This window comes from Heterocephalus glaber, unplaced genomic scaffold, assembly GCF_053883595.1.
Source record: "Heterocephalus glaber isolate CG9 unplaced genomic scaffold, H.glaber_assembly_v1.0 deba00001460, whole genome shotgun sequence".
Classification (NCBI taxonomy): domain Eukaryota; kingdom Metazoa; phylum Chordata; class Mammalia; order Rodentia; family Bathyergidae; genus Heterocephalus; species Heterocephalus glaber.
The window spans coordinates 9,302,766-9,330,620 of NW_028258307.1; the positions used below are offsets into that span (position 1 = coordinate 9,302,766).

Genomic DNA, 27,855 nt, shown 5'->3' on the forward strand with positions numbered 1-27,855 from the left:
ACTGATTTGGTGGATTGTACTAATGGGCTAGAACATGACCTCAGCACTCCCATCCACTGGAAAAAAGCTGGTTGATGGAAACGGGAGTCCTGGGAACAGACATTGGCTCTTGACAACCAGGTGCTTCAATTATCCTCACAAGATCCTGGAAGGCATCCCTAGAGCAGAGAACATGCACCATTATTTTCTGACACAGCTGGAAACGAAAACTTGAACACATTAAGTGGAAGGATGCACTGGTAACCCACATCTGGGGCCACCCATGCAGTGGCAACCAGAGGAGGAAATACAGCAATGGCCACTGGACAGGGGGCCCAACACTTTGTATCACTAGCTCACTAGAATCTCCACACACAGCAGCTATCCTGGGGCCCTCAGGCCCGGAGTATGCATTTCTACTCCCAGGGTGACCATGCTGTGCAGGTGAGCTGAGAGAAAAGCTGGGACTAATGAAATTTTTCAGAGACAAGGAGACAAGGACCCTGTACCACCCCCTTACACCCTTATACACACCATACACACACACACACGCACTCTTGACACCTCATTTACCTGGCACTAAATTCACTGTCTTCAGAACAAAATAGTCTTGTTTAATATCGTTTCAACCAAGGCAGAAACAGTTGTGAGGTTTAAACCTGAGCCCCTGTTCTGCTTTCTCACTGGTGTTTCTATGAACACATAGGTGCCTACCAGGACTTGTTTAACCCAGATAACCAGCACTTGGCACCATGTAAACATAAACTGTTGGAGGGGCACTGCTGGCCCTAGAAAAGCCTGAGAAACACACTCCTTACACAGGATGTCACCAAGCTGTCATGTGTCTTCCTCAGGCTCATTCCTGTTACTCTCAAGAAGAAAAGGAAGGAATATGGGGGGAAGAGGAGAGAAAGACAGACATGGAGAGAAAGGCAAACAAAGAGACAGAGAGAAACACAGAGAGAGACAGATAGAGCTAGATGATGGAGGGTGGGCAGTGGCAGACAGAGCAAGAGAAGGGGGAGAGAGAGAGACGTGGGGGCGTCGGGAAGCTTCATTCCCTCCACCTTCTCCAAGTGACACCCCCCCCCTCAAGTGTCCAGGTTGCAGCCAACAGGAAGGAACATGGATTCTGTCTTCTGCCTTCCCCTAGAGCAGTGGTGGTGAACCTATGGCACACGTACCACAACTGGCTGTTTGTTATCATGGAAAGCTCTAAAAGGTTCGCCACCACTGCCCTGGAGTGTTGTGAATGTCTTCTCTGAGGTGGAGCTGCAGATTCTGGAGCTGTATTACCTGAGGTTGCTTCCAGGCAGTGCTATCACTTCCTGCCTCTGTGACCTTGGGCAACTTTATCATGTCTCTAGGCCCAGCTGTCTTACCTGTGAAGTGGAGCTGGAGACGGAACACACCTGGTGGGCTTTCCATGCTGACAGAGCTGATCCCTGGAGTCCTCAGCACACTGCTTAGCCCATAGTACAGGCCATGGAAGGGACATGACTAGTAAGTGCATAGCCCTCTGTGTCATAGCACCTTGCCCTACCAGACCAGCACCCAAACATGACCAGCACTTCCTTCTCTTACTACCCAGGTCCAGAGCCCTGGTCCAGAGCACTCAAACCGGATTCCTGTTTCATGTATTTGAAGAGCCATGGTAGGTTCTTTGGAGCCTTTGGCAAAATACCCAAAGAAATCCTTGGCCAGTACAATACTTGTCTCAGCCTCAGTTTCCCTGGGGCTCCTGTGCTGTATCCCTCCCACCTGACTCTTCTCTGTTCTTGTCATTCTGTGATTCTTGACAAATCACTTAGTTTGATCTCATCCACCCCAGTGTACAGCAATTTCTCTCCATTTTCTTGCATTTTTGTCTGTTTGACCTGGCCTGAATGTGCCTTTCTCTAGGAGGTGAAGGTCCCTGTCCCCTGAAGATCCATGAACTTGCTGCTCCAACAACTTCCTGGCCTCAGTCTTAGCCTCTGTTCTGCCACAGTGGCCTACCTCCTCCCCATTGTGAGAACAAAACCATCAGAAATACACACAGCAAGGCGCAAAGATAGGCCATTAGCAGAAGTGGTGCAGGATTTATTCTGAGGCATCCTTGTCCCTTTAGGATGCTCTGAGAAGGCTGGGCAGCAGACGTTCACTGTTTTCTCCCTGTTCTTAATAAAATTTCCCATTAATTAAGCAGAGCAGCGTGGGCTGCAGCCCTGGCCACATTATTTATCTTTTTATTTTGTAGTTACAAGGCAAGATCTTTAGTGCAGGAGCCCTGGAATTATACACTGGGCCCTAATATTTCAAGACCCAACAGGAACAAATATGCAATTATATAGTTCAGTGGTGCAGCACTACAGTAGTGCAGAGAGGATGAGAGGAGCCCCTGCAGCTCTTGGAAAATCCCCTAGGAGGGAAAACTCCAGGTCCTGCACTCGACTCCCTTCCAAGCCAGGGACTCTGGCCTGGCCTTGTCACCAGTCTGAACCTCTTCCTAAAGAGATCTTCCCAGAGCCCCCAGGACCAGGGCTCCAGGGAGCAGCAGAACCCGCCCCCATGTTCCCTCAGTCTCCCAGTGAGTCTCCTCTGGGTCCCACAGGCAGGAAGGAGGCAGGGCCGAGGAGTAGGAAAGTATCTGGTTCCTTTGTGTGATGCTGGGGATCTGCATCCTTTCAGAACCAGGGCTAAATGAAGATGGCTCGCACACTCACCTCATGGCCAGTTCAGAGGATAAAATGAGATCATCCAAATAAAAAGGTGCTTTGGCGGTGATGTTCCCCACTCATTTGACAGATGAGGAAATGAGGGCTAAGAGAGGTTAGGGGACTTGCTTAGTACTCACATCTAGAAAGTGGTGTTCATCACCATGCCAGTCAACCCTGTGTCCAGTTCCCTGAGCTTCATGGTATGGAATCGCAAAGTCGTTAGGTGGCACACCTGTTCAAAGTGGCCCCAGAATAATGTCTGGGAAGAGCTATGGTTTGTGCCCTGCTCTGTTCACAAAAATGACCTTCTTAAGATACTTTGTTGAAGTCATGGGATTCCTCTTCTCTCCTGTGGCGCTTGGAACACAGGCAGCACCTGGGAGCACAGTGAAAGCAGGAAAGCAGAGCCCTTCAGAAGAACAAGCCACTTCAGAGGGCTATGACAGAGCCGTGTGTGTGTGTGTGTGTGTGTGTGTGTGTGTGTGTGTGAGAGAGAGAGAGAGAGAGAGAGAGAGAGAGAGAGAATGTGTGTGAAAGAGTTTGACTTTGCATAAGCTTTTGCATATGTGTGAGTGGCAATGTATGAGTGGGAATGGGCAAATGTGTGTAAGCACAGGTGAGTGTGTGTATATGAGTGTGTGAATGTATGCGCTTCTGTGAGTGTGTAGTTTGTATTACAGAGTGCTCTGTGTGTCTATGTGAATTTGTGTGAGGGTGTGTTTGTGAGTATTGTGTGTATCTATGTGAGTATATGAACGTTGTGTGTGTGAGTGTGCATGTGTGTGTGTTGCAAGAAAGTGACTGAGGAGCCCAGGAAGGAATCACAAAGCAGAGGTTTCCATGGTAGCTGAGATACCCGCTGGTCCTTAAATAATTAACTAGCCAGAGCTTTTAAATACATTTCAAAACAAATACTCATTTCCCTGTAATGTGGTACTGATTCCCTTTTTACGCGCTGCTCAAGGCTACACAAGCCTGACTGTAATTCTTCCCCTGATGGTGGCAGCCTCTGAGGTTGTCAAGGAAGCAGCTCTTGGTGGGGGGTGTCAGCCTGTGGTATCACCTCCACTTTGTATGGAGGAAGGAGACGGTGGAGCAGTAAGTCTTCTTCTACTCCTCTTCTGAATATGGTATGAGGGCCATCTAGGGGCCCACGCATTGCTAACTGCCCAAAAGCCAGCTTCCCCTGGGTAGTTTCTGAGCATATCCCTTCCAAAAGAGAAGTTGCCTTTCTGATTATTTGTCTTCTGTGAAAGCTTACCCTGATGCAGTGTCACCTGCCAAAGTGGATTCTTTGCCACACTTAAGATGGAAATCGTATGTGGGCCAGCTTTAAGATTAAAATTAAATTTTTTAAAAAAGTTTATCATGGGAAAGAAACACAGCTGGGTAGTCCATAGACAGAGCCTCAGAAAGGATGGCCAAGCTGGCTGCTCCATGGTCACCGCAGCTCTCCATTTTACTTGTATGGGGTCCTCATGCATCCTGCATCCTTACCTCAGGGAGTGCATTGGTTTGCTCCCTTGGTTAACTGTGTTTTCTTTCTCCCTTTTATCATCAGAAGTGTAGGTACCTGATTATTTCCTACCAGGCGGCTACTTCAAAAGACCTATTAGCCCCCTACCTCAGGTGTATACTTGGACTCTGGAGTCAGATAATCTGGGTCAGATCTGTCTCTACAGTTTGTTGGCTATTTGAAGTTGAGCAAGTGGCTTAACCTATTCTAAAGTCCTGCTAACTCCTTGCCTCAGGGGGAGTGAGCTTTGCCCCCCCCCATTCCCACCCTACTCACATTAGGTGTTAGGGAATCTTTTTAGCCTACATAATCTCTGCCTTAAATCTGTGGCCTCTATTTGCCATCACAGGAGGAATCAGCTGGCTTGGAAGTTCATGGTGCCATTTTCCATCCTTTGTGTTCATCAGATCTTCTTACTAGTATCCTGCAGAGCTTGGTGTCTGTGTGTGTTTTGGGTGAGGTGGGGACAGAGGCACTTGGAGTTCTTAGTGGTCTGGGGCAGATGGCTCACCTTTGGGTTAAATGTAATTTGAGTCAGCCAGGGACATGGGGGGAATCAAGAAACCACAGCATGGGTGGAGTGGCTGATGAGCCCATGCCTTCCTCACTAGGGAGGCTGGCCCAGTGTGGGGCCACCTCTTGTATGACAGGTGGATCATCATCTCTGCCATGTCCCATCACCATCCCAGCAGGAATGGGTCATGGGAGCAGTGGTGGTGTTTCTCTATTGCATGTCAATCAAGATAATGAAAATGATGCAGCCAGTGTTTGCTGAATACTCACTAGGTGAAAAGCTCTGGGTTAGGTGCTTTACCTGCATTTCCTCAGTAATAGTCACATTGATAGTATGACTAGCCCCATGGGACAGAGAGGGGAGCAGGTCCAAAGAGGTGACCTAACTCTCCTGTAATCACCAAAGGCCTGTGGAGGAGTCAGGATTTGAAATAGAACGTGGCCAGTATGTTCAGTCACAGTGCTTGCCCATGTGAGCAGACTCCCAGCTTGGAGAGAAGGAGCCCAATCCAGGCCTTCAGAAATCTGAGAGGATAAGGATGAGGACTGAATGTCTCCACAGGAAGGACCATGAGCCTCAGGCATGGGACAGCACAGAGCTGACAGTCACAGGACACAGCAGGAGTAGATTGAGGAGGCTGGCTGGAGGGTAAACCAACAGCAGAACAAGCAGGGAGGCCTCAGACGCTGGGAGTGCTTCACAGCAAGGACACTGACGGGTTCCCTGAGTGGCTGTTCTTCCAATCCAAGTATGAGGAGTGGGCAGTTGCTGGCCATCCAATCAGTCCAATTGCTATGGTCGTACAGGTTGCCCTGACCTCTCTAGGAGGGGTTGGAGAGGGAGAAATAGAGAAGGTGAGGAGAAGCAACTGCCTACTCCTCATACTAAATACAGAAAGAGGAGAGAGGGAGAGAGAGAGATAGATAGATAGATAGAGAGAGAGAGAGAGAGAGAGAGAGAGAGAAAGAGAAAGAGTTCTGGCAGCTTCTCCTTACCTTCTCCAACACCTCATAGACAGGTCAGGGCAGCTACAGGCCCATAGCAATTGGACTGACTGGATGACCAGCAACTACCTCAGGCCCAGGACAGCACAGAGTGACAGTTACCTGGCACAGCAAGAGTCGATCACCATGCACTGGTGAGAGAAGGGAGGCAAACCCAGGAAAAGAAAACAAACTTGATGACCACTCCAAATGGGAGCGATGGTCGTGTAGAGGGCCCCAGTGGAAGTCACCTTCCAATCTCAGCCCCAGACTGAGGCGCTTATAGGCTTAATGTGTGATTCAGTAGGGTTTTATGGTGGAGTAAGGAAAATGACAAAGATTCCAGCAGGGGGTGGGGAACAGAGTCATAGGCTAGATATCATCACGTAGTGTATATAACAGCAAACACTGGAAAAATCACAAATAGGAACATGTAGAGTAATGGGATTTATGAAAACTTCTGGTCAATTTTTCAAAACATTTTACTATGGAAAAGTTTCAAGGATATACAAAAGCAAGATGAATCCTATCAATTTCTCCAACTTTTAATTTTGAGATAATTATAGACTGACATAAAGCTGTAAGAAACAACACAGAAAAACCCCTTGTACCCTTCATCCAGTTTCTCCCAATGTTAACAGCCTCAAAAGTTATGTAATGATATTGAAATTAGGAAATTAACATGATGCACCCCATAAACTTACTCAAAATTCACTGGTTTTATGTTAACTCATTTCTTCCTGTGTTTTTAGTTCTGTGAAGTTATAGTATGTATTATTCTACATGTTTAGATTTATGTGATCAGCACCAGAATTGAGATATAGAACTGTTCTATCTACCTGCTATCCTGTTACAGTCACAGCTACCTCCCTCCTCTTCTCTAACCCCTGGAGACCACTTACCTATTACTAATCTTTATAATTAGCTCATATTGAGAATGTTATATGAATTAATATGTTAATGTGGCATATAAATATATATGCTATGGAAATACACCAATATGTAAGTACAGTGATATGTAAATCAATATCTGATAAAGCAAACTTCAGTGCAAATAAAATTCTCGAGACAGAGGGACATTAGATAGTCATAAAAGGATCAGTCCACCAGAAAGTCACAAAATCTTAAATCTGTACATTTCAAACAACATAATCTCACAATCTATGAAGCAAAAACTTGAAAAAGGCAAAACAGACAATCTTACAATTATAGCTGGGTACTTTACCACCTCACTTTAAGTAATTGATAGAACCTACTAAATGGGATAATCAGAAAGGGTATGGAAGTAATGACCAGCGTGGCCATTCAACAAGGTCTAATTGGCATATGTAGACCATTATCCAACAGTAGAACATAATTTTTTAGTGTCCATGTAACATTCAATAAGACAGATTAAATCCTGGGACAAAAAAATTAAATTTGAGGGTTGGGGATTTAGCTCAGTGGTTCTGCCGCCTGCCTCGCAAGTGCAAGGTCCAGAGTTTGATCCCCGGTACCAAAAAAAAAAATATGTATACAAACTAAAAACACAGTACAATATCACTACACACCTATCAGGATGATTAAAATTAAAATATTTTAAATGGTGACTACTTTGTTACATTATATTATATTAAATGCTGAAAATAAGGCAAATAAACTGGATCACTCACACATTGCTGGTGGAAATGTAAAGTGGCCATTTGGAAGTTAATTTGGTGGTTTCTTACAAAGCTAAATATCCACTTATCATATGATTCATAAAGTATACTCTTGGGCCTTTATCCTGCCAAAAGCAAAACTTATGTTCATGCAAACACCTGTGCATAAGTGTTCATAGCAGCTTTCTTCCTAATTGTCAAAAACTGGAAGCAACTCAAATTTTTTTCAGTGGATGAATGGTTAAACAAATTTTGTATATCCCTATCATGGAATACTAGGCAGCAATAAAAAGGAACTTCCTAATGATATACGTAATGGCTTGGATCTCAAAGACAGTAAAACCAATCTCAAAAAACTATGTGGTGTATCATTCCATTTGTAGAAAATTCCAACTATTTTTTAAGATAAAACGTTGCTGCAAGTGTGCCAACTCTCATGTCCAGCTTTCTATAGGGACCCTGGTTCTAAACCAGATGGAATCCACTGTTCTGGCACCTGGCTTGCCATTCTGCATCCTTCCATTATTATTTAGGGGATGTGGTTCTGGATCAAAGCCAATATAGCTCAAGCAATTATGAAACAAATTCCAGTGTCACAGAGTGTGAGAAGGAAGAAACCTTAGAGATCATCTAGTTCAGCAGTTCACACCCCTGGCTGAATAACAGGATCACCTAGGAACATTAAAGTAGACTGATGTCTGCTCCTTCCAAGAGGTTCTGCTTTAATTGGGTGGAGAAGACATCCACACCTCACCATTTTTTCAAAGCTCCCCAAGTGATTCCAGAGTGCAGCCAGGTTTGAGCACCACTGACAAATCCAAGTTCTTCATTTTACAGATGAGGAAACCTTAGGCCCCTAGAGATAAAATAAATAACCTGTAGAAGGTCACATGGCTGGATCATATTTGAACAGTCTCATAAATCCTAGGACCTTTTCCCCTGTGTAGATGATGTTTGCACATATGTTATCACATTTATCCTCCTTGTAAACCCTTGTGGTAAGAAGCATGATCATAATTACTTCCACTGTAGGGATAATACAACTGAGGCACATGGAGAGAAAATGGTGTGCATAAGATTTTGCACATTGCAACAGAGGAAAACTATAAATTTGGCCTCTGAGTTTCTAGGCCAGTAGGAGCTCCTACAAGGAAAGTTGAGCATTCCCCAAGACCCCGTTTCTGACACAGACGCTACAAACCCCAGAATAAGAAAGGCTACTGGAGCTCCTGGTCTGTTCAACGTAACTCATTAAAGTATTCCCAGTTTTCATAGATCTTAATCTCTTACTGGCAGTACCTATTGGATCTTGATTTGTGCCCAATTTATCTCTGCCTTTACTAGAATGAGAACAAACAGCCCCTGCCCTTCTCGCTTCTGAGGTTGCTTATTTACAATTGCGTTTTAGTGCAAATTGGCCCATTTATTCATTAGTCTTAATGTGTCCCTTTCAATGTCTAGTTACCATCAGAGATGTTGTCGTTACTCACCATGGCATTCTGGGTGTCTACGTGTTATTAAATATGCTTTGTAACAGCAGGAGTGGGGTAAGGAGTGGGGAAGTGGTGGGAAGAGGTAGGTGTGAATGGAAGGTAGAGGGAGCTAAACCAGCAAGATTCCAGGGGGCTCTTGGCATTTAGGGAGATCCCAGGTAGACACCTGGAGAGGGCATGTGAGGCAGAGAGCTGTTGCTCAGTGACTCTCCAAGATGTAGAGGGAGAAACCCCAAATGTCCAAACAGGAATGAAAAGGCCCTCTTCTCTTTCTGCTGACAGACTCACTGTCAGTGGTCTTGGTGCCACTGGTGCTTAGAAATTTGGTGCTTTCATTCATATTTCTCAGCTACCTTATTTTATAACAAGAGTCCATGAATTTTTAAATATGGGTCAGAACACATCAGTGGCATCATTTTGGGTTTACGTGTTATCATTGCTTTTCTTTCTTTCTGAGTTGAAACCGGCTCATGTCTAAGTCAAATGAAATGATGTATAGCATTAGGAGAGAAAACCTTACCTCTACCTGTGGAAAGACAGTACTTGATCTTGAGGCACTGGGCTGGGGTCTGGCCTTTACTTGCCTTAGGATAAGTTTTCTCCACTTGATTGACTGTTATGCACTCAGTTCAGTTAAATGGGGAATGAGACTTGTAAGGTTGCTTTATTTATTTATTTATTTATTTATTTATTTGGTGCCAGGAATTGAACTCAGGACCTTGTGCTTGCAAAGCAGGTGGCAGAACCACTGAGCTAAATCCCCAGCCCATTGTATGCTTGCTTTAGATACTAACTTTACAGTAAGATTTTTGATTTTTTTTTTTTGGTACCAGGGATTGAACTCAGGACCTTGCACTTGCAAGGCAGGTGCTGGAACCACTGAGCTAAATCCCTGGCCCCACAGTAAGATTTTTAAAGAATGGCTCTGAGTCTGGTTAAGAAGGATGAATTATAGATGAATCAAGTAAGAACCATAGGATCATTTCCTCCTGAGCCTAGTCAGAAAACAAGGTCACTTTTCCCTTCTCTAAATTTGTAGGGCACTAAATTTCCTTGGCTTCTGGTCCTGATAAGTTATTCATATTTGCACCTTCATTAATATTTATTCACTCTAGTCTGTCCATCCATCCATCCATCCATCCAGTTATTCTACAGCCTCCATGCCCTTCCGTATTGAGGATGCCTTGTGTTGGGGATTTTAATGAGTCACTCATGAAAATAACCATTCTGCTAACTACAGTGTAGTTCAAAGTACAAGAGATCAGGGTTGTATGGACTTTTATGAGTTTTAAAAAGTGTTTGGCCTTTAAACCCTCTTCCTCCATTAAGAAAAAAAATGAAATAATATACATAACTACATAAATTATATGTGTGTATCTACATACCACCACACAAATATATACAATATTTTATAAATATGATAAGACAAATATGACCCAGGTTGGACTATATTCTTTTTTTTTTTTTGGTACTGGGGACCGAGCTCAGGACCTTGCTCTTGCAAGGCAGGGGCCATGCCAATGAGCTAAATCCCTGGCCCCGGACTCATTTTTTATTCTCATTTTAAAAGGAATTAAAACATTTTTGTAGGCCCCTAGGGATATTGTGGGCTTTCTGCTCTGTTTCTAAAGTAATGGGAGCTGAAAACACAGCTGATCTCTGCTCCTGGATCCAAACAACGCTCCCACCCTTCTGCCAAGCACTCTGTCTTTGTCTGGTTAGAAGAACTTCTGAACCCAAAGGTAATTTTGGCTTCAAAACCAAAGTCCAGCATATTCTGCATGAGTGGAGGAATGTCTAACTTTAGAAAACCACATCAGGAACAAAATGTCCAGTCAAGTGCTCATAGACCGAATGAATGAATGAGTAAATGCTTTTAGAAAGATTATATATTTAACCTGTGCTTCAAGTGAAGATCATTTGGAAATTATAATCAAAGGCTGTTTTTTACCTGACAAATGCTGACTGATTCCCACCTAATCAGCCAAGCTCTAGAAATCCCAGGATATACAATCCCAAAGAAAGACCAGGTGTACCTAAGGCCAAATGTCAGATATTTTTTATAGACACACATAGCAATTTTGCTAGGTTAAAAACAATAATGATCTAGGCCACCATTTAATGAATGCCCACAAAAACTAGGCATTTTTAAAAGCATTATTTCTCACTCTCACCAATGTAGCCATTTTAGCTCCATTTTAGAGTTGACGAAATATAGAAAGATTGATTACATGACTAGGTCAAGACCAGCGACTCCTCTAATTTTATTGCTATGTGGCCTTGATAACATTGCAGAGATTTTTCCAAATGTTAATTGTAGCTCCTGGTATATATGATAATGAAATATAAAGAATCTTAGCATCGCTTTAAATTATAATTTGGGGAGAAATTGATGATAATAATTATATTATCAATAGTCTCCTACCCAAAGTTTTGTGAAATTTCCAAGGAAGTCATGAGCTAATAAGAAAATAGAATTTTGAACTGGGATCCCATGCTGGGATCCCTGTGAAGCCCCCTAAGGAGACCACAGTGAGGAGACACATAAAGGGTGACCAATTTCTTATAGTTTGCCTGGGATCTGCCAGGTTTTTAGCAGTGAAAGCTTTATACTCCTAGAAACTCTCAGTCCTGGGCAAACTGGGATGGTTGGTCATTTTAGATGTGCCTGCCTAGCTTGCTCCTGGCTCTCACTGAAAGCAGAAAGGTGCTTATTGGAAGTCAGATGCTTAATCCTCACCAGGTGTCTGCAATTTCCCTCTTACTACAGGTGACAAAAGTGAGGCTCAGACAACTGCCCAAGGTGACCCCACATGAAATGGGGATGTGAATCTGTGTCTCTCTTTCATTCTTAGGGTCATGGTCGTCCCTTTACACTGTGCTCAGGGAAGCACTTGCTGGCCTGAGTGGGCTCTAAGCTGTCGTAGCATCTGTCATACAAGTTCCCAGGTTGGGTCTCCTTCAAAGTCGCAATTATAGTGCAGTAGGAGGTGGTTAATTCATTTGTGGGGACAGGAGACTGGTTAATGTGGCAAAGGTTTCCAGCTGCAGGATGAGACCATCATGGTCTTTTATTTGGGGGGAGGAAGGAAGGAAGCTTGCCTGGAAGTAGATGGGAGGGGAAGATTCTTCAGGAGCCTGCCTGCCCTGCTTTATTATTAGGTTAATTGAAACCATAAAAGCAAACTCACATTTGCATTAAAGCCCTGCCTAGCAGATGTTGACAAGTTCCAAGCATCATAAAAAGAGGATTGAAAGTTATAACGCGTCCTGGGCTCATCTGTGCCTGAGTGCTGCAGGAAAGGCATTGTAGGAGGCAGTCTGCACCTTCTTTCTCCACACTGGGAGGTAGCTGCTGGAACTGTGCCACTCCAGACCTGCACCCCATCCCCTCCCTCATTGCCAGTGATTCCCCACCTGGGATGAGTTGTTCTCACTGGGGGCCACAAGCCCCAGGAAAGGCCACATCTTTGCTCTCTCTTGGAGTATGTCTCACATCAACTTCCCGTAGGAAAATAAAATTTGCCTTTAGCCCCTCTCTGTTTCTACTCATTCCATCTGTCTTGTCATTTGAGGTTGCTAAAAGAAATACCAAGACTGAGTAGATTCAACACGATTTGTTCCTCATGATGCAGGCGTCTGGGAAGTCCAACATCAATGTGCCAGCTGATTTCTTTCCCTGTGAAGGAGCTCATCCCCCTTTGTAGATCACTGCCTTTTTTGCTCTGCGCTTATATAGTGGAAGAAATTAAGTATCTCACCAAGGTCTCTTTTGTAAGGCATGATAAAATTCAGGAAGGTTCCCCCCTCACTGCCCAATGACTCCCAAAGTCCCTACCTCCAAATACCGTCCTACTGAGGACTGGGGCTTCAACATACAAATTTTGAGATGAGACAAATATTCAGTCCATGACATCTTTCTCCTTTCAACCTAGTACTTTTCTTGGCCCCTGTCCCTCAACAGTGCCCATTCCATCACTTTTCCATTCTAGGAGGAAGCCTCACACCCTAAACATATGTTTTCTGCCACAGCTCTGGGTACTACAACAATTGTGTAGCTTATAAACAAGAGAAATTTATATTTTACCTTTCTGGAAGCTTCAGGATCAGGGTTCTTGCAAATGGTTGGGTTGTGGTGGGCCTTGCAGACTGATAACATCTCATTGTATTTACATACAGTGGAAAGTAAAAAGGGGCAGCAAGTCCCCTCATGCCTTTTAGAAGGGCACTATTTTACCCATGGGGACACCACTCTCAGACTCTTTTAATATTTATTACCTCCCAAGAGCCCCAGTTCCAAACGCCATCACCTTGCTGTTGAAAACTAGAATGTGTGAAATTTTGCAGGGCACACATTCAGTCCATACATCTTCCCTTTGCCCTGTCCACTGAATCTGCCACTTTTCATTACCCTTCTCATTGCCCTCACTGCCCAGCTAACTAGCTGACCCAGAGGGATGCGACCTAATAATATGACTCATGTGCTCTTTCCCTGAAGAACACTTCTCCCCTACACATCCACACTCCTGTCCTGACTTTCAGTGAATGACTTGCCTCCTCAATAGAATCCTCTAGACACAAAAGTCTAACGAGATCAGTATTGCCAGTGATCCCTTTACCAACCTCAGAGAAAAGAATAGCTCTCTGCTGTACCTCATCCCTCACCCCAACTTGTCACATTGTCTTCTGAACTGTCTCTACCAATTATGTCCTCTCTTATTCACCTTTGATTTTGCTCTTTCTCTTTTGGCTCTTTCTCTATCTGCACATATGCCCAAGGAATCCTGCATCCCATGCTCTTTCCCCTCTCAGTCTATCTTGACCTCAGCCTTAAACCTCTCCATGGAGTGGTCTTCCTACTGTTTCTACTTTCTCTTCACCTCACCCATGCATGTCACTGAAATGTCATCCACTGTGCGCACTCCCAGCACACGCAGGGCTCCTGGGACACCCTCTGTCTGCTTTGTTACCTCCTAATACTGTCTCTTGAAGTCTGTATGTACCTCTTCCCTTATGCCATCCAAATGCATCAAGAAAGACTTCTTCCCTCATTTGCACTTGGTGATCTCATAGGTCCTTGTGTGTGCCTCTAAAAACCAACGAAAGTGTCATGGTTGCTGAAGTGAGAATCTACCTTCTAAAACTTCGGATTCTTGAAGGCAAGGGACCCCTTCCTGGTCATTCTGGTATGTTGTAGTTCTGGCAAGACAGGCATTCAGAAAATATTGTGACTTAAGGAATGGAAGGATAGAATGGAAGGATATTTATATGCTAATTTCCATGATGATGCAGGCATAAGAATTCTGCAAAAAGCCTTTGGGCCAGGTCCTTGCCATTGTGTCATTGTAACCTCATCTACACTGACCTTCATCTAAAATGCCCTAATGGGTCACACCTTTAGAATAAGTCAGTGAAAATTCTGTTATTGAAGATGCGGAAGGAAGAAAAGGCAGGGACAGACATTCATTGATCTCGTGCTGTGTATGTGCCAGCACACTAGTCACTTTACATTCATTAGCTCAGGTAATCACTGATAGGTAATGTTTTAAATCACATCATTTTAGAGAAGAGGAAATTGAGACCAGGGAAGGTTAAATAGCCTGGCCACTGGGGACGGAGTTAAAACAAGATTGGCTGTATGTAGACAATTGTTGGGGTGATGGGTACATGAAAGTTTATACTATATTCATCACTCAGTATCATAAAGGACCCCCTGATCGTTTCTTGGCCTTTTGGCTAAGATCAAGTACATAAGGGACCCTCTCAAATCTCCAAATACACAGATACTCAAGTCCCTTAAATACATGGTATAACAAGTCTTTGCACATAATCTAGTCACATCCTGCTGCGTTTCTAGATTATTTATAATTTCTAGATTACTTTAAGTCATATTTAGGCTACTTGTGTCAATAGTTGTTATACTATATTTTATTTTTAGTATATTGTTTTTATTGCTCTTTTTATTTTTCAAATATGTTTGATCTCAGGTTGGATGATTCCATGGATGAGGAACCCGTGGATAGGGATTGTTCACTGTATTCCCCAAATTTTAATGTGTTTGAGGTTTTTCTATAATAAAATGATTTAAAAAGTTGCCTGCTATCACTCAACTAACGTGTTATCATTGCCACATAATGAACCAATCTAAATCTAGCAGCTTAAAACCACACATTTATTATCTCACAGTTTTGGGAGGGCAGGAACCTGGGCTCAACTTAGCTGAGTGTCACCTGGTCAGGGTCTTCCAGGGGTTCTGTCCTCTCGTGGCAGGCTGGAGGAGCAGGATGCAGTTGTAAATTCCTATATGTTAGGTCCTCCCTGACTGTGGTCCAGGAATATCAGTTCTTCACCCCATGGGCCTTTCAATGATAGGTTTTACTTTTCCTAAGATGATGGCTATAGAAGAGAAGGAGCCTAGTGTTGGGAAGGTCAGCCCATCATTTTTACTGCATTTTATTCATGAAAGCATCAGTGAGTTCAGTCCACATTCCAGAGGAAGGGACTACAAAAGGCAGGAATCAATGGGACCCTCGTGGAGCCTGCCTACCTGAGCTAATAAGTAGTTTTACTAAACCTTTTTCCATCTGACATCAAATCCATCTGTATTTTCTTCAGCTCTCAGCAACTTTATGGATTCACTATTGACAGCTGACAGCTTAGCTCCAATTAGCTTATCAGGTTGACCCAACAGTAAGCAGGCTGTACAATGAGTGTGACTCAGCAGTATAAGCACCTGGTGTTGGATGGAACAGGGCCCAGGGGACACTGTTCCCACTGGGAAAATGGAAAACACCAGCAAGAAACTGGAAACCCTCCACTGAGAGGGCCACAGTGGAAGCTCTGAGAGACAGCAGGTAGGAGGAGAAACAAGCGAGAATGATTGGAGCTTTCAGCTGGGCCATCAATTGAGGACCAGAACTGGGTTATCCTTTTACCTTCAGCCCTAACAGTGTCTGGTTTATGGGAAATGGTCTTTATATGTTGGTGGAGGAAACATACATGCAAGAAAGGAGACCAAGCAGGGCAGGTGGATCAAGAAAGGTGGAGTTCCATCAGAACAACCCAGAGTTTATAAAGTATGGCGGTCAGGACCATGGGAAGAGCAGCCAAGGCCCATAGTGGGGCATCTCTAGGTGCTTGCACAGGTTCAGGAACCTGCTCAGGGGCCCTGGTCATGATTTCCTATGGCAGACAGGTCTTTCACATGTCTTCTGCACCCCAGCTCTCAGAGAAGCAGTGTTGCCCTGCATCAGACTCCACACTCTGCTTATGTGGCCAGCACAGTTTCCTACCAGGCTTTGAAAAGAATGTGTCCCTCAGGCCCAGGGTTTGTAGAGTGCCCTGAGGTTGCCTGAGAAGGGGAGTGGAGGCTGAAAGACGAATCTTGGGTCCTACCTTCCGTTGTTACAGAAGCATAGTGGGGTACTGGTTGAGAACTCTAGGATGCGTGGGTTCAAACTTTAGCTCCGTTACTAACCACCTGTGTGACTTTGCTCAGGTGAAATCTCCCTATGCCTGTCCCTCTGCTCCTGGTCTATGGGGGGCATTTGTCATATGTATTGCCTAGGCTTTTTGTGTATATGAAATTAGGCATTTTGTGTATAAAGAGTTATTCCTGGCACCTAGTAAACACTTTACAAATGGAGCCATTACAATAATGTTATTATATCGGTGGTCTGCTGTCTCCGGATGTGTCCTGCCTAGGGGCTGGCATGACAGGCAGGCACCCTGTCCCTTCTCAATGCAGCTTCAAGAAACACTCCCACCCGGAAGGGCTCTGGTGAAATGGAAGCTTCTGCTTTCATCTCAGGCATGAGGAAGCCAGGCACCATTTCAGTCCCAGGAGGCTTTGGGCCTCAGGAGGAGGGGAGGATTTCTTCTTGTTTTTGTGTTCTTTTAATTTCAGAACGCATTTCTCCGAGGGTTGGGGGAGCTGCAGCTCACAGAAGATGCTGAGCACCCAGAAGCCTGTGCAGTTGTGATTAGATGGCTTAGGCCCAGCAGCAGCAGCAGCTGTTAATCCTGACTATTAATTAGAAGATATGGGGAGAGAGTACCAGCCTGTGAGCTCAGTTAAGCCTGAGCAGTCCTCTGCCTTCTTCTGCAGCCTAATCCCCTTTGAGACTTGGGTGAGTGTGGGCCCCAGGAGAAGTGCCAGAGGGCCAGCACCAGCAGATACCTGACATCAAAGGCCCTGGTGTCTCTGCTCCCAGAAGAACCATCTCTCCCCCTGGGACAGCTCTTTGCAATCCCTGAGTCCATTAGAATGTACTGCAAAGGCATGTGTTTTTATTCCTGTTTGAAGGAGCAGAAGGGAAGCCTTGGAGGGTTTGCGGGGTTCACAGTCATGAGTATGGGGCCCAAATGCTTCTCTGGGACTGATGTTCATGCTGTGCACTCCACAAGGGCTGCAGCAGAAGAGATGCTACTGCTCAGCTTGCTGGAAGAACCTGTCCATGACCTTGTAGTTCATCATGTGTGATCTGATGCTGCTGTCCTTACTGGCATGAGTTGAGCTGGTCATGCCTAGAGAGTCTTTTCCCCTCCCAGTGCCTAGAGGGTCCCATCGTAACTCCACCCTGGTCACTAAGATCCCCCAACTTTATCTCCTGTTGTTTCCCACTGCTACCAGGGACTCTACCTGGATCTCCATTTATAGTTGCAAATAGAACTCCAGATCTGATCACCCTCCTCTTTCCCACTACCATCAGAGGGAGCCACACCAGGAATATCAGTGTCCCCGTCTACACATGAGGAGGCTGACAGAGAGAATTGTCCAGGTCGGGAGTCCAGAATGGGAGGAAGGGAGCAAACTCAAGGATCAGGTTGTGGATCCTTTTGGAAGAATATACTCCTCCCTACTCTGTCACTCTGAACTTTTCCTCAAGTTGCTCTATACCTGTGCTGTTTTCCCTGTTCCATCCACCCATGAACATTCTCTGTTAATTCAGGACCCAAAACAATGACTTTTTCAGCAGTCTCCATCTGCAGTGGCATCCACCCATTTTCCTCTTTCCTAGATTCCCCTACACATCATGGGTATCAGGGGCACATGATGCTCCAGGGACACAGATGAGAAGAGGGAGACAGGAAGTGGGGACTCTAGCCTGGGTTTCATTTCTGACCAGCCCCTCCACTTCTCCTTCCTTCTCCTTCATCTATGAAACGAGTATGTGGTCCCTGGTGGGGATGAGGGCAGGGATCTCAGGAAGAGAATGTGAAGAAATATGCAGAACTGCTGATTTGGGGTCTCACCACTTCCAGGAGTCGGGACGGCTGCTGAGAACTGAGATACCTGGAGGAGGTTGTTCTTTTCTTCCTTCTCCTTGTGCATTTTACAAGTAGAGGTTTCATGGGGTTGCCCAGAGAGAATCCTGCAGCTTGCAGGGGTGAGGGTCCAGAACATGGACTGAAATCAGAGCATCCAGGTTGAAATTGTCTGCCAGTTGGTAGCTGGGATGTTGGTGATGATGATCTCATCATATTCCAGATTTGGTGTTAAGGATCCATGTGCATAATCCAACTAATCTCCGTAAGAGAACAGACACTGTTTCATCCTATTTTACAAACAAAGAAACAGAGGCTTAAAGAGGTTTAATAATTTGCCATTCTGCTGGCAAATGACATGTTGTGTTTTTAATCCATACTTTGCAAACACCAATGGATACAAATTCAGAGCAAAGTAATACAATCTCTTCAAGACTCTGTTTTCTCACTGAAAATAGTAATAAAACTACCTGCAAGTCTATTGTTGCTGAATGATCTGAGTGATGTGTGTGGCAAGTCCAAGGTTGTACCTGGTCCATTTAGGAGCTCAGTCATGGGTGGCCTATTTTCTTACTCTCTGAGGTGTTTATGGCTTTGCTAGGGAGGTGTGGAGATGCCAGAGGGCACTTTGCACTTAGGGCCACTTTGAGATTAATGTCTATCCTTTCAGTCATTGACACAGGTCTTCAAGAAATAGGAAAGCATGAGGAGATGACCTAGCTCCACCATCTCATTTAACACATAAGGACGCTGAGGTCCAGAAAGTGAGCGATCTGATTAGGATGGTATGGCCTGTCACAAGCAGAGAAGGATCCTATACCTTTCCTCATATCCTCCAGGCTGGGTGCTTTCAATGACCATCACGGCAAACAGGCCACACCAATTTTGTTTTTCTAAGTCAAACTTACCATTATTTTGGGATTATTGTGGGGTTACACGTTATTGCAAGCAATAATTAGGAAGCCAGGCCTGGTAGCACAGTCTGTGTAGTCCCAGCATTCAGGAGGCTGAGGTAGGAGAATTGCAATTTCAAGTCCAACCTTGGGCAATTTAATGACTTAGTGAAACCCTGTCTCAAAAAAATGATAATAGTAATAATAATAATAATAATAATAATAATAATAATAATAGGCTGAGGATGTAGCTCAGTGTGAAGAAGATCCAGGGTTCGTTCTCCAGTACTTAATACTCATACTCCTAACCATAATCATAATCAGATTCGCTTGTAGAGCTCTACCCAGTTTCCTTGAGCACAAGTATAGTATATCAGCAACCAGGGAACTGACTCTGGTGTACCAGACTTTGGTGATTTTGGTGTATCAAGATGCAAAGCACTTAGCTCTTAGCAACTCTGCAAAGATCCACCATGTACCTTGATGTAGCTATACTCCCTTCTAGTACCCCCTCCATTCCTGCCAAATGATATTCTGTTGCTCATTTCTATAAAATTTGTTCATATATGCTCTATAAATGGAATCATATAATATGTAACCTTTTGAGTTTGGCTTTTCTTCCCCCCACACTCAGCATAATCCTTTGGAGATTTATCCAGGTTACTGCTGTATTAATTTGTTCCTTTTTATCCACAGTGCGGATGAGCCACAGTTGTTTAACTATTTTCCTATTGAAAGACTTGCTGGTTGTTTCCAAGTTTTGTCTGTTATAAAGACAGCTGCTATGAACATTCCCCTATAGGTTTTTGTATCAACACAAGTATTCATTTCTCTGAAATGAATGTCTAGGAGTGACAGTAGCATGTTTACTTTTATTTTAAGAAACTGCCAAACCATTTTTCTAGAGTGGATGTGCCTTTCATTTGACCTTCTTATCAGCAACTTGTGAGTGACTCAGGTTCTTGGCATCACTGCCAATACTTGGAGGTGTCTCTGTTTTTCACCTTAGCAATCATGATAGGTACATAGTGATGTCTCATTGTGTTTTTAATTTGCATTTCCTAATGGCTAGTGATGTTGCACATCTTTCCATGTATTTATTTGCCATCTGTACACCCTCCTTGGTGAAATACCTCTTCGTATCTTTTGCCCATTCTCTAGTAGGGATATTTCTTTTGCTGTTGATTTTTGGAGTTTGTTGTATAATCTAGACCTTATTTCATGGTAAGATATGTTGTTTGCAAATATTTTTACCCACTCCATAGCATATCTTTCCCAGGTCTTAATAGGGATTGTTGCAGAGCAAGTTTTGCTCTTTGGTAAGGACCAAGTTATTAATTTTTCTTTTTATGCATTGTACATTTGGTGCCAAATCTAATATTTTCTTGGCCTGCTCTCAGTTCCAGGTTTCTATTTTCTCCCCCAAATTATGGTTCTATTTTGATCCATTTTGAATTAATTTGTGTATTAAACACAAGGCTTAGGTCTAGATTCTTTTTTTTTCTTTTGTCCATTGTTGTTCAATTGTTCTAGCACCATTTGCTGAAAAGTCAAACATTGCTCCACTGGATGGCTTTTATACCTTCATAAAGACCACTTGGTTCTATGCATATCAGTCTATTTCTGCATTCTCTCTTCTGTGACATTTATTCATATCCATACTACCACAGTCTTTTTACTACAATTATAATAACCCTTGAAGTTGAGTAGACTACTCCTTTTTATATATTCTTCAAAAAATTCATACAAGTGTAGTATAAATGAGAATATATACTTTTCTACAATTATAAAAATCTCTTGTTAGAGTTTAAATAGGTATTGCATTAAACCTGTTGATCAATTTGCAGAGAATTGATATCTTTACCATACGGGATTTTCTGATCCATGAGTGCTTCATGGTTCACTATTTAGCTCTTCTTTGGTTTCATCCATCAGCAGAAGCTTTTTCATTTGATGTGATCCCATGTTGAACTTTTCAGTATACAAGTAATACACATTATTTTCTAAATTTATACCTATATATTGTACGTTTTAAAAAAGATTGTAAATGATATAGTACTTCCAAGTGTCTGTGTGTGTGTGTTTTACTGGCACACAAAAATATAATTAATTTTTGTACATTGTATTGCATCCTAAGTCTTCCCGAGGTCACATTTTTAAAAAGATTTTCAACATAGACAATCATGTCATTTAAAAGTAGGGATAGTTTAATTTCTTCCCCTTTGGCCTGTATGTCTTTTGTTTCCTTTTCTTACCTTATTACACTAGCTAAATATCGAACATTATGTTGAATAAGAATAATGAGTGCAGACATCATAGTCTTCTCCCCAATTTTTGGAAAAAAGTATTCAGTCTTTCACCATAAATTATGATGTTATCTATAGACTTTAGTAGTTTTTTTTATAAAGTTGAGAAAGTTTCCTTCTGGTCTTCTTTTTTCTGAGAGATTTTCTCATAAATGGCTGTTTAATTATTTCAAATATGTTTTCTGCATTAATTTATATGAACATGTGAGTTTTTTCCTCTTTGAAAGTTGGCTAATAAGGTGATTAAGTTTATTTTGAATATTGAAAGTCCTACATCCTTGAAAGAAACCCCACCTGGCCTTGGTGTATAATTCATTTTTATATATTGATGAATCCTGCATGTTAATATTTTGCTAGGGATTTCGGGATTCATATTCATTAATGATAATGTTCTGTGGATTTTCTCCCTCCCTCTCCCTTCCTACTTCCCCTCTTCTCTTCCCTTCTTTTCCCCCTCCTCCCTTCTTCCATCCCTCCTGTTTTCCTTCCTTCTTTCTTTTTTTGGAACTGGGGATTGAACTCTGGTCCTTGTGCTTGCAAGGCAGGCGGCGGAACCACTGAGCTAAATCCCCAGTTCCTTCCTTCTTTCTGCTATCTTTGATTTTAATATCAGGATAATACTAGTTTCAAAAAATGAGTTTGGAAGACTCCTCTCCCATTCCACTTTTCTTTGTTTTATGTAGAATTAATGCTAATTCTAAAATATATGGCAGAATTTTCCAGGAAAACTATCTAGGTCTGGAGACTTCTTTTTAGGAGTTTATAAATTATGAATTCAATTTCTTTAATCATTATAGGCTATTCAAATTTCCTATCTCATATTGGGGGAGAAGGTCATTTGTATTTTTGAGGTATCATCTCACCTCATCTATATGCTCAAATTTGTGTGTCTAGATTTGTGCATAGTTACTCTATCAGTTTTATGTCTTCGGGGTCTGTAGTAATAGTCCATGTTTAATTTGTGATACTGACACTGAGTCTTTGCTCTTTCTCTTTCCTTTGTTAGTCTAGAGGTCTGTCGATTGTATTCATCCTTTCAAGAATTGGTTCTTTGTTTCATTGATTTTCTTTATTTTTAAAATTTTATTGATTTCCATTTTTGTTATTTTTGTTGTTGGTTTGCTTTACTTTTATTTTTCTCTTCTTTTTCTAAGTTGTTGAGATGGGAGTTTATATTATTGATTTGAGTCTTTTTCTCAATACGTCTACTTAGCGCTATAAATTTCCTTTGCAGCACTGCTTTGGCTGTGTACTGCAAAATTTCTTATGTTATATTTTGATTTTTATCTAGTATTTTGTTATTTCCCATGACAATTCTCCTTTGTTCCATGAGCATTTAGGAGTGTATTGTTTGGTTTTGAAGTATTTGGAGAATTTCTGCTTATCTTTTTGCTATTGATTTCTAGTTCGATTCCATTGTAGCAACTGAAGATACCATTTATGATCTCAATTCTTTTAAGTTTGTTGAAGTTTATTTGGTCTGCAATACGGTCAACATTGGTGTATGTTCCATCAGAACTTGGGAAGAATGTGTGTTCTATTTTTATTGGATTGAGTGTTACATAAATATAGACTGAATTCTGTAGGTTAATAATATTGAGTTATTTTATACCCTGTTAATTTTTTTTTTAGTTTTTATAACAATTGTTGAGAAAGAGGCATTGAAGCTCTACATTATGATTATGGGTTTGCCTATTTCTACTTTCCTTCTGTAAGTTTTTGTTTCATATGCTTTGCAGCCCTGTTGTCAATATGTACACATGTAGGATTTGACCTTTTATTGTCATGTAATGTCACTTTATGTTTGTTAAATTTCTTTGCTCTGAATTCTATTTTAGTTGGATACTAATAGCTAACTCTCCTCTCTTCAAGTCAATCTGTATTATATATCTTTTTCCCATCCTTTCTATTTGCATTGTATTTACCTTTGTAGTTGAATTTCAAATTTTCATAGACAGCATATTTGGGTCATATTTTTAATACATTTTCTAAAAATTCTCTTTTATTCAGTGTATTTAGATCATCTCCATTTAATGCAATTTTTTATATGCTACAACTTAATGCACTTTTATTACTTGTTTTCTTCATTTACATTTCTTTGTTTTGTTTTTCCTACCTTCTCTGGGTTAACTGAACATTTTATAAAATTTGATTTTGGACTTATCTGTAGTGGTTTTGAATGTATAGCCTTCCTAGGAGTTCCCTAAGTATCCTATTAAGTAGACTTACCAGTCTATTGACATCGTTTTACCAGTTCACATAAAGAAAAGTTACCAGCCATTTATATGTTTATAGAATACTTGCTTTAAGTATTTTATCTACATGTATTTGGAACTACTTCAAATTCTGCTATAATTTTTGATCGGATGATCAAACATTATTTAGAAAACTCAAGAAGAAAGTAAAGTTTATTATATTCACTTGTATTTTTTTTCCTTCCTGATATTCTAAGTCTTCTTCTTTTGCCATATCCTTTCTTTTTAGAGCATTTTCTTTAGCCATTATTTTAAAAGAGATTAGCTGGCAAATTCTCATAAGTTTTTCTTTACCTGAAAATGTCTTATTTTTCTCTTCATTCCTGAAGGCTCTTTCTTCTGGATGTGGGATTCTAGGTTGACAGCTATTTTCTTTCAGTCCTTGAAAAATGTGTGACTTCCTTTGGCTTCTTCCTCATGAGGACGTTGATACCATGTAAATAGTTTCCTCAGTTTAGGTAAATATTGTTTCTGTTCTGCTACTTTCAAGATTTGCATTTAGCTTTCAAAAGTTTGACTATGATGTATCATAGTGTAATTTTTGAGGCACTGTCTTCTTTAGGATTAATTCAGGTTTTTTAATTCATAGGCTTATATTTTTTTCCCTCAATGTGAGGTCTTTTTTCAACAACTGCTATCTTAAGTAGCTTTTCAACTCTGCCTTCTTTCTCCTTCTGGCATTCCAATAACATAAATGTAGATCATTTTTATAATTTTGCAAGTCCCTGAATTCAGGTTTTTAGAGGTTTTTTTAGGGATGTCTTTTTCTTGGTTCTTCAGTTTGAGTAATTTGTATTGTTGTCTTTCAACTCAAGAATTATTCCCTTGATGCTTTCATTCTTCTTTTGAGTCCATTCAATTTGTTTTAATTATTGTCTTCCTTTGTTCTACAATTTTATTTTTTCCTTATACTTCTTATTTCTTTCCTGAGGCTCTATTTTTCATTTGCTTCAACTGTGCACATAATTCCTTACTGAAACTTTTTATGATGCTTGCTTTTGAATCTTTGTTACATAATTCTAATATCTCTATCATAGTTGGTGTTGGCATCTATAAATGATCTTTTCCATTGAGTTTGAGATCTTTCTAGTTCTTGGTTACAACAATTTTCTAATGAAATTGGAACACTCAGGCATCATGGTATGAGACTATGTTTTGTTTAAACCTCTGGATTTAGATAACTTCCTCTAATACCAACCAGGAGGGGAAGGGGGCTGCCATCTTGTTACTGCCAGGTAGAAGGAGAAATCCAGGCTGTCCACTTGGTCTCTGTTGATGCCCTAGAAGGATGCTGCTGGGTATAGCTAAGTGGAGGTGGGAATTCTGCTTTTTGCTGAGCCTCTACTGATCAGTCTAGGAAGAGTTGGCCTGACTCCTTAATGTTCCCATTGTGTTCTACATGACATTCAGTGAGAGAGGCAGATTGTGTCTTATTATTTCCTGGTAGATAATGCTCAGATGAAATCTTGGCTCTCCATTGGTCTCTGACATCATCCCAGCAGCAGAGTTGGAGCACTCATTATGCCCTATGGGCCTAGGCCTCCTATTCTATTTTAGTGGCACAGGTAGTGGTGAAGTTTCAGTTTTTTCTGTAGTTTCTGAGTAGAACAATTATTGTATAAAATTTTCAGATCTTTAGGTGTTTCTTTTCTGGTTGTTTTACTAAAGATAGCAAGTTTTTGGTCAATTTTATTTTTCCCTTGCATATGGGCATTTTTATGTTGCTGGTTTCTTCAGCACTGTTATGGCTTATGTCTAGATGTTCCCCCAAAGCCTCATGCAGTCATAGGTAGTACTTTTTCAGAGGTGGTTAAATCTAGAGTGTGTGATTGATTCATGGTACAATGCTAAAATTAAGGGTGATAGGATTAAGGGTGAATGATTACTATACCAGTTCACTGATTGTTTTGGTACTCCCCTAATCCTGGTAGCCTGGATACAGTGCAAGAGAGAGAAAGAAGCTTATCTGGTCCCTTGCTTCCTTTGCTATCTTCTGCCTGCCATAAACTGTTTCTTCTTTGTGATGCCTGTCTGCCATGCCACCCTGCCTGGGAGCCAGCTAAGTATGGACTGAAACCTCTACAAACTGTGAGCTACATAAACCTTTTCCCTGTTAACTCTGGCTGTCAGATATTTTGTCTCAGCAATGAGCAAAGTAAGACCAAATTGGTACCAAGAAGGAGATCATTGCTGTGACTGTACCTGACCATGTGGTTCAGGAGTCTTAGGAAATGGCTTGTGAGATGAGTTTGGAAAGGTTCAGAGATTCCAGCTGAAAAAGTAGAGCTGAAACACTTTAGGCAGAACTTGGTGGGAGATTCTGGTCAGAGCTCAGGAGACCAGAAGGCTGATAGAAATCTTGCTGGTAAAGAGCAGGCTCGAGAGGTTTTTACTGGGAAAAAGTACTGCTTTGGCTATTAGACTCCAGACAATGTGTGTTACACTTTAGCAGAAAGTTTGTCTGCATTTTGTTCATGTCCAGAGACTTTACCTGAGACTAAGATTAAGAAAGTAGATTAATTAATCTTACAGAAGAAATTTCAAGGCAGTCTAATGTTGAGGTAGTGGCATGGCTACTGTTTTGGGTTTTTAGCCAGATTTATGTTGAGAATCAAGAGCAAAGAGCCCAGCAGAATGATTCAAAATGTGAGTTTGGCCAGAAAGGAAGCTCCAGTAAAGTTGTGACCTGCAAAGAATTGCAAAAGTGAAAGACATTCCTTTGAGAAGAGAGCCCCAGAGGACCATGTTTCAGAATGGCCTCACCCTAGGGAAGAAGCTCCTTGGGATTAGGTTCAGATTGCTCAGTTATACAGGTACTGGAACCCCACAGCCAAGAGAGAAGGAAGCCTGGCTACTGCTTCAGCTGGTGGCAGAACTTGGCATCATCTGCATGGTGTTGGTTTAGGTGCCTAAAGAATGGAAGAGTTGTGGGGTCAGGAAGGCTTCCACCCAGATTTCAGAAGAGGCCTGGGAGGCCAGGCAGGGTGCCCCTGAGAGGGCAGTGTGTGAAGCTGTGAGTGTGAAGCCAGTGATGCAGTGAAGACCTCAGAAGTTTGGAGAAGCCAGGAATACAGATCATCTGAGTAACACTGGAAGGAGGGAGCAGAGTTGCCCCAACAGATAAACCATGGGAGCTACAACCACCGGAAGTGCTAGAGGGGTGGGGCAGAGCCACCCAAGTCCTTTGGAGTTCACTTCTTGCCATAGATTGCCTCAGATGCTAGATATGAAACTATGGGACTTAATGTTTGCCCTGCTGCATTTTGCACTTGATTTGTTCCCATTCCTTTGTATCTCCCTATTTGTACTATTTGGAATGGTAATGTCTATCTCATGCCATTGAATGTTCAAGTGTTTAACTTTTCTTTCATTTATATAGGCGCTTGTTGGCTTTACATCTCAGAGGAGACTTTGGACTTGGACTTTTCATCAGTGCCGAAACTGTTAAGACTTTGGAAACACTTGGAGATGATTAAATGCCTTTTTTTACAAAGGGATTTGTATGAGTCTTTGGGGGCCCAAGAGTGGAATGTTATGGCTTGTATCTAGAGCCTCCCCCTCAAGCCTCATGCAGTCATAGGTGGGGCTTTTCAGAAGTGGCTAAATCTAGAGTGTGTGTGATTGATTCATGGTACAATGCTAGGATTAAGGGTAGGTGATTACTAAATCAGTCGAGAAGTATGGGACTAAAACTGTTAGCCCAGTAGCATTTCAGATGACCTTTCTGGCAACATCTTCCTAGCCACAGGGCCAGAGCTGTCCTCATTCTCAATGCCTTTTCGTTCTTGGTCTATGAATGATTTTCTGAAGCCTGAGTTGCCTTTAACTCCTCTCTGAAATTACACATGATGTCTTGTGGTTCATGCATGTGTTTTTCTGTAGAGGTGACATCCTTTTCGGTAGACTGTCAAAGTACTCATAGCCCCTCAAATTTAAGGCATCCTGCTCTAGGAAGTATAAATGTTACCCTTTTTCAGAACACCATCAAAATATTTCCATTCCAGACCACTTTTCCTTTTCTATGCTTTGGCCCTGAGCCATAGAGAGTCTCAGATGAATAGTCCCACAAATGTCACAGTGAGGATATTGCCAAGAATATTTCTTTCACAGCAGGGTCTCTTTTTCAGGAAGACCCAAGGGAGACATTCCTCCTGGGCCTCATCATCAGAAATAGCTGAGTTCTGCTTTTCTGCTTACAACTGGTATTCTTCTAAAAGTATTCTTTCTTATTTTAGACAGTTTGCTTGTTGTAACTGTATATTTATCCTTTGTTTCTTTTGGCTATTGGGAAGCCCAGAGTTGCATTTTGG

The 27,855-nt window shown here is 42.1% G+C and overlaps 1 long non-coding RNA gene across 4 annotated transcripts in view; it reads left to right on the forward strand.

Moving 5' to 3' along the window:
- Positions 1-27,027, forward strand: part of LOC101705899 (uncharacterized) — a 46,318-nt gene extending 19,291 nt beyond the window's left edge. For 2 of the 4 annotated variants that reach the window (XR_205409.4, XR_001183719.3), the window contains 3 exons: positions 1,347-1,482; positions 1,571-1,633; positions 26,925-27,027. This is a non-coding gene — a long non-coding RNA (uncharacterized LOC101705899). Of the gene's footprint in view, positions 1-1,346; positions 1,483-1,570; positions 1,634-4,543; positions 9,408-13,897; positions 14,011-14,811; positions 16,940-26,924 lie in introns of those variants that run through there. The other 2 variants (XR_015453388.1, XR_015453389.1) reach the window with 2 other exon arrangements.
- The last annotated feature ends 828 nt before the right edge of the window (positions 27,028-27,855 follow it).